Source organism: Schistocerca piceifrons, chromosome 6 (genome assembly GCF_021461385.2).
Source record: "Schistocerca piceifrons isolate TAMUIC-IGC-003096 chromosome 6, iqSchPice1.1, whole genome shotgun sequence".
NCBI classification, from domain to species: domain Eukaryota; kingdom Metazoa; phylum Arthropoda; class Insecta; order Orthoptera; family Acrididae; genus Schistocerca; species Schistocerca piceifrons.
Genome location: NC_060143.1, coordinates 111,712,538 through 111,727,075, shown reverse-complemented (window position 1 = coordinate 111,727,075; position 14,538 = coordinate 111,712,538).

Sequence of the window (14,538 nt, the reverse complement as noted above, 5' to 3'; positions counted from 1 at the left end):
ATAAAGAGACAGGAAACACTTTCTCACTTAATCACTTGATTCACTGCACTTTTCTTTTCTTCTTGCCTTTGACAAGAAGGTGTACATATACATGTGTGTGTAGATGGGGAGTGATATTACTGCTGGACCCATATGGCAGGTTGTAGAAGTTTTCTTGGTATGTTCTGTGCTGCCTGGCTTTCTTGTGTTCTTCCCAGAGGTCCATCAGGAAGTCCAGTAGGTCCATTTGTTTTTTTTACTGTGATGGCTAGATTTGTCATTGTGAGGATCAATAATGTTGTCAATCGTTTTGGACATGGAAATGGTTTAGTACCTGGGACGGCAAGGGTGCAACTCCGTGTTCTGTTTATTTGCGCTAGTAGTTGCTTACGTGTTCCCCATATTTTACATCTATTTTTGCACATGAAGTGATGTTCCAAGGTGTCCTTGCTACTGCATGTTTCGTATTAGTCTGTTGCTATGAGGATCATTTGGCCAGCGTTTGTTTTGTTGGTCCATTCTGTTAATAATTTGGTATCAAGTCTGTTTGGCGTCCTTTGGCAGAGCGGTTTTGGAAACGTGTGTCCTTTTACGACCAATTATAGATAGGAAATGTGGTTCCCGTTTCGTTCCTTGCTAGCGTCATGTTTACAGCCCTATAAATTTGCTGTAATGTCCTTTGTTTGGGATTAGCCACGATGGTAAATGTGTAATTTTTGTCGAGGTAGTGGTGCCTGATGAGTCGCAGTCTGCATGGGATTTGTTTGGCTTAAATTGGCACTTTCTCCAACAGAGGTTTGAATTTTTTCAGTCGCAGTCTGCATGGGATTTGTTTGGCTTAAATTGGCACTTTCTCCAACAGCGGTTTGAATTTTTTCAGCACTGTGGCCATGAGGCTTCCTGTGTGTCGTCTTGAATGGCGAGAGGCCGTCATAACAGCAGTGATGCACATTTTGTTTTTATGTCAACGGGTCTACTCCCACTTCTCCATGCAGTGAGGACGTTTCTTGCACTACCTTGACGATTTCCCTTCACTGTTTCTGCTGTGATGCCGAGGATTTGCGCCACATACCAGGCTTCGTTTTTTTTATGAACTCTATTTCCTGGTAAAGATTTAATTTTCTTCGATAATAATAGAAGCTGAACGAATGTTGGCGTGCATCCTAGTGAGATCCCGTAGGGTGTGTAATACATCTCTCCAGATGTATGTAGCCAATTTTAGAGAGCAATGCTGTATGAAAATGCCGACTATATTTGCGCAATCCATCAGCTGGTTCTAGGTTTATGTTCGTAATCTTCATTAGCACAGTTTTTGTATTGTTTATTTTGTTGTTTTTGTGCCTGACGCTTCTTTGAACGTTTTCAGTATCGCTTCTGTCTTCTTTATGTCTTGTTGGTCTTCAATGAAAATTCCCATTTCAGAAGTGTATGCTGTACAGCTCCCCCCCCCCCCCCCCCATGAACCATGGACCTTGCCGTGGGTGGGGAGGCTTGCGTGCCTCAGCGATACAGATAGCCGTACCATAGGTGCAGCCACAACGGAGGGGTATCTGTCAAGAGGCCACACAAACGTGTGGTTCCTGAAGAGGGGCAGAAGCCTTTTCAGTAGTTGCAAGGGCAACAGTCTGGATGATTGACTGATCTGGCCTTGTAACACTATCCAAAATGGCCTTGCTGTGCTGGTACTGCGAACAGCTGAAAGCAAGGGGAAACTACGGCCGTAATTTTTCCTGAGGGCATGCAGCTTTACTGTATGGTTAAATGATGATGGTGTCCTCTTGGGTAAAATATTCCGGAGGTAAAATAGTACCCCATTCGGATCTCCGGGCAGGGACTACTCAAGAGGATGTCGTTATCAGGAGAAAGAAAACTGGCGTTCTACGGATCGGAGCGTGGAATGTCAAATCCCTTAATCGGGCAGGTAGGTTAGAAAATTTAAAAAGGGAAATGGATAGGTTAAAGTTAGATATTGTGGAAATTAGTGAAGTTCGGTGGCAGGAGGAACAAGACTTCTGGTCAGGTGACTACAGGGTTATAAACACAAAATCAAATAGGGGTAATGCAGGAGTAGGTTTAATAATGAATAGGAAAATAGGAATGCAGGTAAGCTACTACAAACAGCATAGTGAACGCATTATTGTGGCCAAGATAGATACGAACCCCACCCCTACTACAGTAGTACAAGTTTATATGCCAACTAGCTCTACAGATGACGAAGAAATTAAAGAAATGTATGATGAAATACAAGAAATTATTCAGATAGTGAAGGGTGACGAAAATTTAATAGTCATGGGTAACTGGAATACAAGAGTAGGAAAAGGGCGAGAAGGAAACGTAGTAGGTGAATATGGATTGGGGCTAAGAAATGAAAGGGGAAGCTACCTGGTAGAATTTTGCACAGAGCACAACTTAATCATAGCTAACACTTGGTTCAAGAATCATAAAAGAAGGCTGTATAAATGGAAGAAGCCTGGAGATACTGATTGGTTTCAGATAGATTATCTAATGGTAAGACAGAGATTAGGAACCAGGTTTTAAATTGTAAGACATTTCCGGGGGCAGATGTGGACTCTGACCACGATGTATTGGTTATGACCTGTAGATTAAAACTGAAGACACTGCAAAAAGGTGGGCATTTAAGGAGATGGGACCTGGATAAACTGAAAGAACCAGATGTTGTACAGAGTTTCAGGGAGAGCATAAGGGAACAATTGACAGGAATTGGGGAAAGAAAAACAGTAGAAGAAGAATGGGTAGCTTTGAGAGATGAAGTAGTGAAGTCAGCAGAGGATCAAGTAGGTAAAAAGACGAGGCCTAGTAGAAATCCTTGGGTAACAGAAGATACATTGAATTTAACTGATGAAAGGAGAAAATATAAAAATGCAGTAAATGAAGCAGGCAAAAAGGATTACAAACGTCTCAAAAATGAGATCGACAGGAAGTGCAAAATGGCTAAGCAGGGATGGCTAGAGGACAAATGTAAGGACGTAGGGGCTTACCTCACTAGGGGGAAGATAGATACTGCGTACAGGAAAATTAAAGAGACCTTTGGAGATAAGAGAACCGTTTGCATGAATATCAAGAGCTCAGATGGAAACCCAGTTCTAAGCAAAGAAGGGAAAGCAGAAAGGTGGATGGAGTATATAGAAGGTCTATACAAGGGCGATGTACTTGAGGACAATATTATGGAAATGGAAGAGGATGTAGATGAAGATGAAATGGGAGATAAGATACTGCGTGAAGAGTTTGACAGAGCACTGAAAGACCTGAGTCGAAACAAAGCCCCTGGAGTAAACAACGTTCCATTAGAACTACAGACAGCCTTGGCAGAGCCAGTCCTGACAAAACTCTACCATCTGGTGAGCAAGATGTATGAGACAGGCGAAATACCCTCAGACTTCAAGAAGAATATAATAATTCCAATCCCAAAGAAAGCAGGTGTTGACAGATGTGAAAATTACCGAACTGTCGGTTTAATAAGTCACAGCTGCAAAATACTAACACGAATTATTTACAGGCAAATGGAAAAACTGGTAGAAGCCGACCTCGGGGAAGATCAGTTTGGATTCCGTAGAAATGTTGGAACACGTGAGGCAATACTGACTCTATGACTTATGTTAGAAAATAGATTAACGAAAGGCAAACCTACGTTTCTAGTATTTGTAGATTTAGAGAAAGCTTTTGACAGTGTTGACTGGAATACTCTCTTTCAAATTCTAAAGGTGGCAGGGGTAAAATACAGGGAGCGAAAGGCTATTTACAATTTGTACAGAAACCAGATGGCAGTTATAAGAATCGAGGGGTATGAAAGGGAAGCAGTGGTTGGGAAGGGAGTGAGACAGGGCTGTAGCCTATCCCCAATGTTATTCAATCTGTATATTGAGCAAGCAGTAAAGGAAACAAAAGAAAAATTCGGTGTAGGTATTAAAATCCATGGAGAAGAAATAAAAACTTTGAGGTTCGTCGACGACATTGTAATTCTGTCAGAGACAGCAAATGACTTGGAAGAGCAGTTGAACGGAATGGACAGTGTCTTGAAAGGAGGATATAAGATGAACATCAACAAAAGCGAGACGAGGCTAATGGAATGTAGCCGAATTAAGTCGGGTGATGCTGAGGGAATTAGATTAGGAAATGAGACACTTAAAGTAGTAAAGGAGTTTTGCTATTTGGGGAGCAAAATAACTGATGATGGTCGAAGTAGAGAAGATATAAAATGTAGACTGGCTATGGCAAGGAAAGAGTTTCTGAAGAAGAGAAATTTGTTAACATCGAATATAGATTTAAGTGTCAGGAAGTCATTTCTGAAAGTATTTGTATGGAGTGTAGCCATGTATGGAAGTGAAAAATGGACGATAATTAGTTTGGACAAGAAGAGATTTTGAAATGTGGCGCTACAGAAGAATGCTGAAGATTAGATGGGTAGATCACATAGCTAATGAGGAAGTATTGAATAGGATTGGGGAGAAGAGAAGTTTGTGGCACAACTTGACTAGAAGAAGGGATCGGTTGGTAGGACATGTTCTGAGGCATCAAGGGATCACCAATTTAGTATTGGAGGGCAGTGTGGAGGGTAAAAATTGTAGAGGGAGACCAAGAGATGAATACACTAAGCAGATTCAGAAGGATGTAGGTTGCGGTAGGTACTGGGAGATGAAGAGACTTGCACAGGATAGAGTAGCATGGAGAGCTGCATCAAACCAGTCTCAGGACTGAAGACCACAACAACAACAACAACAACAACAACAACAAGCTGTATGGGCTACAGTCTTGTCTCCTGTGGGGAAATCTTTGATGCTGCTCTAGAGGTTTCGCAGCAGCAGGTCACTGCTACTGTGAATAGAGCCATTGATAGGTGACAGCTTTGCCTCAGTGATCAGTTTGACATCTTTCGATGTCTATACTGTCAGCTGATGTTTTGGATTAGGTGTTGTTCAGTACTTTATCTACAACCGCGTTGAATTTCTTTCCAAAGCTGAGTCTTGTGAAATTTTTCATCAGGTAGTGGTGGCCAATACCGTCTAAAGCGTTACGGAAATCTTCAGATATTATGGCAGCGACGGTTCTGGTGATGGCTGCATGTGCTTTGGTATCTCTATAGGTGCAGGTGATGTCGAAAATGATTCTGCCTGGTACTGCACAAATCTACCACAGGCTAATTGCTTCCTACATCGCCGTTTTGATGTTAATGCCGCCTAGTTTGCTATCGACTTGTAGTCATCAGTGAAGAGCACGATTGCTCACAACTCTTCGATGTTGGAGGCACCTTTCTTTTTAGGGATAACGATCATTGTCCCTTGCATAAATGCAGATGAAATTTCTGCCTCAGTGAATATCTCGTTGATTATTTCCTTGAGTTGTTCACCTAATATGTCCCAGCAGGTTAGAAAAAGTTTGTGGGACTAACCATTAGATGATCTGTAGGGTAGAGGCTCTTCCCTCATCTTCACTTGTCAAGAGTAAACAAATGATTATCGGGTTCCTGTGTATTTCTTTGTTCTTAGTATTTCACATTTTAAACTTTTTATTCGCCCTATGTCCACACTCTGCCTACTATTTAGTGAAAGTGGCTACCAACTGTGTCTTCAGCATTTATGTGACTCAGTTTGTGGATTCGTTCTGTGGAATCTACTGGCAGTGTTCATTGTTGATTTTATCTTTCAGTAATATAATATTCTTACCTCTAATGTGAGTGAATTTTGTTACTCATCGTTTTTTACTGCATCTAATGATGTTTTGTAATTTCATTGGTTACAGATGTGAAAACATCTATACACCAACTGCAGTGGATGTCAGTCAAATTTGCTGGTTTGACAAAACACTGCCAGATTTGAATCCCTAAAAGCTATGAAGCTACACAATGGTCTGTGCATATCATGTCTGTAAGTGTTTTTCTGTGGGGTCATTGCATTGTGCCAGCACATGCAGATGATTGATCGTATTAGCTTTGTGTAAAACATGGAAACATATTCAGCTAGGACATTGATTTGAGTGTCATGGTGGAGGGCTTGCAGAACAGTACTAGGACCCAAAATGTGTCCATAAAAATATATACAGCAATGTAGGCAAAAATCAGTATTAAATTGAAAATTACAAGATTAGCAAAGATCTCGTCTCACGTGAAATATAAATATGTTCTTAGTCATAGAAACGCAAGTAAGAGGAAAGTTTTGCTCAAAAGTAATCCAAAAAGCCTAAGAAGTCCAGTGCTGAGCAAATGCAAGATTTATGGCAGCATTGAATAGGAAAGGAAAGAAAATGGCGCAAAGCATTATGGAGCTGGATCATCTAGCATACAGCAGCCAGCAACATTTCGAATGTCCAAAGATCATATGCAGACGTTATTGGAAAGTAATACAAGAAAAAGAAATAAAATAGAGATAGGTGGCAACATAACAGCAGCAGATAAGTATGTTTTGCAACCACCAAATATTGTTATGTTGTCAACTGATGCAACATGCAATAAACTTGTGATTTATCTATTATGCACCTGTTATATCACTCTGCATAAACATTATATTGAAAAGACTGACAATTAAGTTACAGATTTGTACAAATCACTTGTTATGATTTAACCCTGACATTTTAATGAAAAATTAACACTGCAGATCTAAACTGTGTTCACTTAAATTTTTTCTACATATTTCAGATTGAAACCTGCAATCTCACAAAATAATTTCAGTTTCTCCCAATACAAGTAATCAGTGAATTAATAAAATATCTAATGATAACTATACACACACACACACACACACACACACACACACACACACACACACACACACACACACACACACACACACACATATATATATATATATATATATATATACAGGGTGTTACAAAAAGGTACGGCCAAACTTTCAGGAAACATTCCTCACACACAAAGAAAGAAAATATGTTATGTGGACATGTGTCCGGAAACGCTTACTTTCCATGTTAGAGCTCATTTTATTACTTCTCTTCAAATCACATTAATCATGGAATGGAAACACACAGCAACAGAGCGTACCAGCGTGACTTCAAACACTTTGTTACAGGAAATGTTCAAAATGTCCTCCGTTAGCGAGGATACATGCATCCACCCTCCATCGCGCGGAATCTCTGATGCCCTGACGCAGCCCTGGAGAATGGCGTATTGTATCACAGCCGTCCACAATACGAGCACAAAGAGTCTCTACATTTGGTGCCCGGGTTGCGTAGACAAGAGCTTTCAAATGCCCCCATAAATGAAAGGCAAGAGGATTGAGGTCAGGAGAGGGTGGAGGCCATGGAATTGGTCCGCCTCTACCCATCTGTCGGTCACAGAATCTGTTGTTGAGAAGCGTACGAACACTTCGACTGAAATGTGCAGGTGCTCCATCGTGCATGAACCACATGTTGTGTCGTACTTGTAAAGTCACATGTTCTAGCAGCACAGGTACAGTATCTCGTATGAAATCATGATAACGTGCTCCATTGACGTAGGTGGAAGAACATACTGACGAAACTAAAATGAGCTCTAACATGGAAATTAAGCATTTCCGGACACATGTCCATATAACATCTTTTCTTTATTTGTGTGTGAGGAATGTTTCCTGAACTTTTGGTTCAAAAATGGTTCAAATGGCTCTGAGCACTATGCGACTTAACTTCTGAGGTCATCAGTCGCCTAGAACTTAGAATTAATTAAACCTAACTAACCGAAGGACATCACACACAGCCATGCCCGAGGCAGGATTCGAACCTGCGACCGCAACGGTTGCTCGGCTCCAGACTGTAGCGCCCAGAACTGCACGGCCACTCCGGCCGGCTGAACGTCTGGCCGTACCTTTTTGTAACACCCTATATATATATATATATATATATATATATATATATATATATATATATATATATATATATATATATACCAAAACAATCTTGCACCAGGAGTTTTCTGATATTTAAAGTTCAATGTGGTATGTGGACTAGAGCAAAGTTTCTCAAGTTCTTCATCACTCGCTTGGGCATTGTTATCTTCTCATAATCAACTGACACTGCTTCTTCCTGCCTGGATAAGTTGTTAACCACCGTATGTTCTTTTCAAGAAATGAATCTGATATCTGTCGTAAATTGTGATTTGAATTATAGGTGAGACAATTGCATAGGATTTGCCTTAACATTTTGTTCATTAAAAGCATGTGTGAAAGAAGCACGATCAGTATATACTGCAAATTAACGCTGTTCACTGAGGTATTTAAACTACCTAATTGCCACAAATACACCGGAAATTCCCTACCATATGTAGAATACTTCTTCTGGGATGGTGAAAACTCATAGGGTTAGAAGGAAGTTGGTTTCTGTATTCCTTCTTCTTTCTGTTGCACCACGCAACGGATGCACAACCTGAAACATTACAAATAATGCAAGTACACTGTTTTTATACAGGAATGTTAAAAGGACTGCAGTTGTAAAGTCCATTATGCACTTCTCGAACTGTATTATTGCATCTTCTGTTCACTGACTGCTCCTTTTGTCGTTTTTCTTGGTATTCTTCAAGCAATCATTTGGGTTATCTTGATGTTCTGTGGCATGTTCAAATGCCTTCAGTAAAAATTCGGTATGCTATTGAAATGACAGAATTTTGACAGGGTTCCTGGAAGTGTCAAATTAGTTATCACTTGTACTCATTTTTGGTCTGATCTAATACCTTTTGGAATCACATGACCTAATTTCTTGAACTCAAAACACAGTTTTATCCAACATTAATCCTTAAACTGCAATTGCCGAATCGTTTAGACAGGATAATTAAATGTTGAGTGGTTTTTTTTATGACATGCTTTGATGAGACAGACTTCAGAGAATATTTATTTGGTTGTATGGATGGAATTCAGATCATTTGTGTGAGGAACTGGATAGTGGTCAGGGAGGGTGTGGTCATTAAAATGTCAGTCGTCTCCACAGACGCACTACTGACCATTTGGCCTTTGTACCATATGTAGAGGACTAGTCCTGGAGGATTTAGAGAGGAGAATTATATTATGGTTCGTTAGGAACTGGAATTCATGTTTAGACAAATTTACTCTAGGCTTTTGTGTACACTGGTAGGCTATATCTCATTGCAATATAATGTTTAATATTATATTTAATTTTTCCCAGTGTAAGTTCAGTCAGGTTCCTCAGGTCACAAAGATCTTTAAGTAGTCCAGAGCATTTACATTAGCATGGAATAAACTAATGGAGGTGCAGCCACTTGTAACTGTGTATTACTGACAAAATAATTTTCTTTTTTGAGTTGTTAATAAGCCAAACTGATGAACAAAGTCTGCAGTGATTATTACCTTTTGTTTTGTTGGCTACAATGAAAAGCCACTCAAAACTACATTTTAAATCAAAGTCAAGATTCAGTAACATAACCCTACAGGTATCATCCCTGACAGAAAAAAACAAGAGTATGGTATCGGAATTAAGGAATTAACAATGATAAAGTTTACTAATATCCAAAACAAACTTCATAATGGATGTTCTTGATTAATTGTGTATGGTAAACTGCTGATAAGTGAAATAACATTTCAAAACACCAACATTGTTAGCAAAAATATATACATAGAAACACATCAATCGGTACGATATTGCAGTACCTGTGTTATGTTGAATTACAATGCAATATTCCTTTGGATGTGTATACGTAGGAAGGAACAGGCACTGTGGCGACTACAGTCATTATGAAATACATCAGATGCATTTTCAGTTGTGAATACAGACAATCATTGGCTGTATAATGGAATAATAAATAATATTTATGAGGGAATACATAGAGCCTAATCCATTATTTCTTTATCATAAATACCAAATGAAGTCACAAACAATTGCATTTTTCTCATATAGAGCTGGCCTTATCACTTACAAGGAGACCACATGGCTTTCAGATTTTTTTTATCTTTTTGTATTTATGATATGTGAAGTTCAGAACCCACATATCTGTCTTCCAAAGCTGTTCAAAGCAACTCTCAAAGATTCTCGAGAAAGTCGACTTTGAAGTATTCTGAGCGACTTTAATATTTCAAAATTAATTAAGTTTCTTGACAGTCAGCTTGGTTCTGAGGTAGACTATTTGCTTGCTGTGTGGATGGCCCGAGTTCAAATCCTGGTTGATTCAAATTCTTATGCAAAAGTACGTATTCTACAAGCATTTTTGAGAAGTGTAGAACACAGATAGAAGGGGCAAAGTCGGTAACACTGGAGTTTGGTAATTTCTGGTTTGTGTCTAGTTTTGGTCATCATTTTTTTCATTTTTTCCATTCAGTTATTTAAATATAAAATTCATCAAATATACGCTAACTAACACATACATAATTAGCATTTTTATGAAAAATGCACATCTTCTTATTTCTGACTGCATGTTGCTCAAAAAAATCCAGATTTTATTGCAAATGAAATTTCTTAATTACAAATTCACGGTTCTTTTATAAAAAGTTATTAATAAAGACTCTTTAAATTTAAAAAAAGCATTACAAATATTTTATTCGTCTTTATGTATTTTACTCTTCACAGAAATTCTCAAAGTGCATGCACCTTTGTTAAAAAGTTTACCGCAGCCATGAATCAGACCTAGACCACCTCCAATTAAAGACGACCAGAAAACTTGAAAGTCGAGATTCTCGAGAACTTTTGAGAGTTTAGCTAACTAATGTGTGTGATTGATGTTTGAGTTATGTACTTCATGTAAAATCTGTATTTAGAAATATGTGTATATATATAATCCGACTGTTGTGTGGGCTCCTTGTTAATAAAAGGTTGTTTAATGAAAACTGCATCATTAACTTATGTTTTTATACATGTGTATGCATCAGCCTTAGGTCGTTAGTTAGTTAAATGTGCCATAGATCATTTAATCGATTCTTTCATCGAAATGCTGTGGAACGAGTTAGTTTACGGGATATTTATACATGATTATTGCTAATATTAATGAACACATTATTATTTTTAGTCCTGCTCATGCAGTTACATTTCTTTTTTTCTTTTTCTATTGGCTATAAGTTTTTAAGAAGAAATATGTTAGTGGAATAGATGGAGATATCCAGGAGAAACGATTTTAATTTAGATTTAAATCTAGCTCTGCTATCTGTCAGACATTTTATGTTATTGGGCGTATGATCAAACATTTTTGTTGCTTCATATTGAACTCTTTTTCTGAGCCATTAACAACTTTAACAATAGATAATAAAGGTCATTTTCCCTCTAGTGTGGATATAAACATCACTGTTCTTCTGAAATTATGATCGATTATTTATGAGAAATTTCATTAGCAAATATATGTACTGTGCCTAGTTTCTTGAAGTGATACCTGCATGATGTCCATAAGTGAACATCAAGTATTATTCTTACTGTACGTTTTTGTGTAATCAATGTTTTCTTTCTACAGTGGATGTAGACAAAATATGCCAGGAAATTAATACTTTTGTTTCCAAGATTAGCAATTATACGAAGAGCAAAAGTAGCTTGTTTGAGGAGCTCAGTAACATGCTTCCTCCATTAGAGTTTTCATCAGTACGTACACCCAAAAATTTGGAGTGTACTACCATATTCACTGACTCATGTTCATGTAATACATGAGTTACTGGTATGAATCTGTTTGTTGTACAGAACTGAATGTTCTGGGGAGTCGTTTTTCATAGAAATATTTAATAATTGTTTGGAAAATATTATTCACCAACTCTTCTGTTCAGTTACTGTAGAACCTAAAACATTTTTCGCTTTCAGATATCTGACCTCTCGTATGGAAGAATAATCAGTATAAAAAGTTCTAAATCTTTTTGAAACATTTGCAGTGTGTCACGAAGTCCCTATAATTTCGCTAAGAAGACTCAGAAGCAATAAATCCATTACGATAACATTAGAGATCCAATCCCAAAGAATACAGGTGAAAATTACCGAACTATCAGTTTAATAAGTCACAGCTGCAAAATACTAAAGCGAATTCTTTACAGACGAATGGAAAAACTGGTAGAAGCCGACCTCAGGGAAAAATCAGTTTGGATTCCGTAGAAACACAGTTATAAGAGTCGATGCGCGTGAAAGGGAAGGAGTGGTTGGGAAGGGAGTGAGACAGGGTTGTAGCCTCTCCCTGATGTTATTCAATCTGTATATTGAGCAAGCAGTAAAGGAAACAAAAGAAAAATTCGGAGTAGGTATTAAAATCCATGGAGAAGAAATAAAAAATTTGAGGTTCGCCGATGACATTGTCATTCTGTCAGAGACAGCAAAGGACTTGGAAGAGCAGTTGAATGGAATGGATAGTGTCTTGAAAGGAGGATATAAGATGAACATAAACAAAAGCAAAACGGGTATAATGGAATGTAGTCGAATTAAGTCGGGTGATGCTGAGGGAATTAGATTAGGAAATGAGACACTTAAAGTAGTAAAGGAGTTTCGCTATTTGGGGAGCAAAATAACTGATGATGGTCGAAGCAGAGAGGATATAAAATGTAGACTGGCAATGGCAAGGAAAGCGTTTCTGAAGAAGAAAAATTTGTTAACATCGGGTATAGATTTAAATGTCAGGAAGTCGTTTCTGAAAGTATTTGAATGGAGTGTAGCCATGTATGGAAGTGAAAAATGGACGATAAATAGTTTGGACAAAAAGAGAATAGAAGCTTTCGAAATGTGGTGCTACAGAAGAATGCTGAAGATTAGATGGGTAGATCACATAACTAATGAGGAGGTATTGAATAGAATTGAGGAGAAGAGGAGAAGAGGAGCTTGTGGCACAACTTGACTGGAAGAAGGGATCGGTTGGTAGGACATGTTCTGAGACATCGAGGGATCACCAATTTAGTATTGGAGGGCAGTGTGGAGGGTAAAAAACGTAGAGGGAGACCAAGATATGAGTATGCGAAGCAGATTCAGAAGGATGTAGGCTGCAGTAGGTACTGGGAGATGAAGAAGCTTGTACAGGATAGAGTAGCATGAAGAGCTGCATCAAACCAGTCTCAGGACTTGATACCACAAGAATAACAACAACATTAGAGAGTGCGGGGAAAATAAGTTAACTTCCGATGTTAGCAGACGACTATAAAATTCCACTCCCTCCTCCACGCCTTCCAGTGTCAATGTGAAAACTTTCTTTCCGAGGAACGGTGACGGCGACGACCTGTTCCATTGCGTCCTGTTCCACGCCGTTGGCGGCCTGCTTGAATGCTATGATTTGAAATGCATTGTGGAGTGTTTTGACGGAAAATTCCTTTCCCTTCCTTCAAGTGTGAATTGGTCCTTAGGATTTCCTCCTGTAGGACGAGTAAACATAATTTTTACTGACATTTTCACCTCTGTCATCGGTTTGTATCACGATGTAGAGCAAGGAACAGAATCTACTTCCATGATCGTGAGGTAGCGTTATTGAATATCTGTTTCTGAATTGTGGTAGTGTAAGATTTTTATTTTATCTTCTTTACCTTAGCTTATATTAAGATTGAATTTATCTGAGTGGTACCATGACTAACTGTACGGAGTGAACTTCATGTTTACTACAGTAAAGAATAATTGAAATAAAATGAAATTCCTTCCATGGGTCAAAAATAGAACCAGATGATAAAGTTGTTTATCTCTAAAATGAGTACGGTACTGCTGGCGTTCGGCAAAAGTCGTCGATTTGGCTGTGGTGACAGACTAATCTGTAGTATTACCACAGTCTAACATAACAGTCGCGACACTCACTGCTGTAAAAGTTGTTGCCGTTTGACAGATGGAGCGACACTAGCGCTCCAAGTGGCAGGTAAGGTGAACGTCAGACGCGTCATAAGCATAATGTTTGTTTGCATCCATATCCTACTTAATTTCCGAATTATTTGAGTTATTTTCTTGGCTCCAAGGGTTTGTGTGGTACCAGAAGGCATATATGTTTCTAAAAATGATTCTAAAAAAAGCGCAAGTAAGGACAAAAATCATGAATAGAGTGGCAAGCTACAACACATTCGTGAAGAAACACTTGTGACATTGGACAGAATTGCAGCTTTCCACGTTGATATCAAAAGAATATAAACACACAGATTCACATGTAAGAAGCACAGACATGTACCTCTACATGCAAAAACGACCGACAGCTCGTTTATCGTTCTGTAGGCCTATTGCACTTGTCATTTTCGCCTGTTGCCACAAGTACGACCTTCATCTTTATATTATTCTAAGTGGGACAAGCAACTGCAAAATAATGGGAGAAATATGCTAAAAACATTACAATGAGCTGATTACACTACATTTCAAGAAAAACCAAATATTTGAATAATTTTCAATCAATCTGTCAGTGCACAAGGTGCTGACAAAATAATGTCATCACACGAAAGAAGCAAGGAAAATTAAGTGACTAACAACAGAAGTGAACGAAATACATACCAAAGAAATCAGCAGCCCAAATGAGCCAACTTCTTCAGTTTCTTATTTGCTTTCTTGTTGTTAGAAACTAAGTCTTGATTCCAATATTTGAGCCGGTAAACGAGTCTCACTTTAACAAATATCTTGATTAACAGCAGCTTAGTTTCTTCACAACATCCAGGGGGAAAACTTGGGACAGCCATCAACAAGTTTACATATAATTCACCA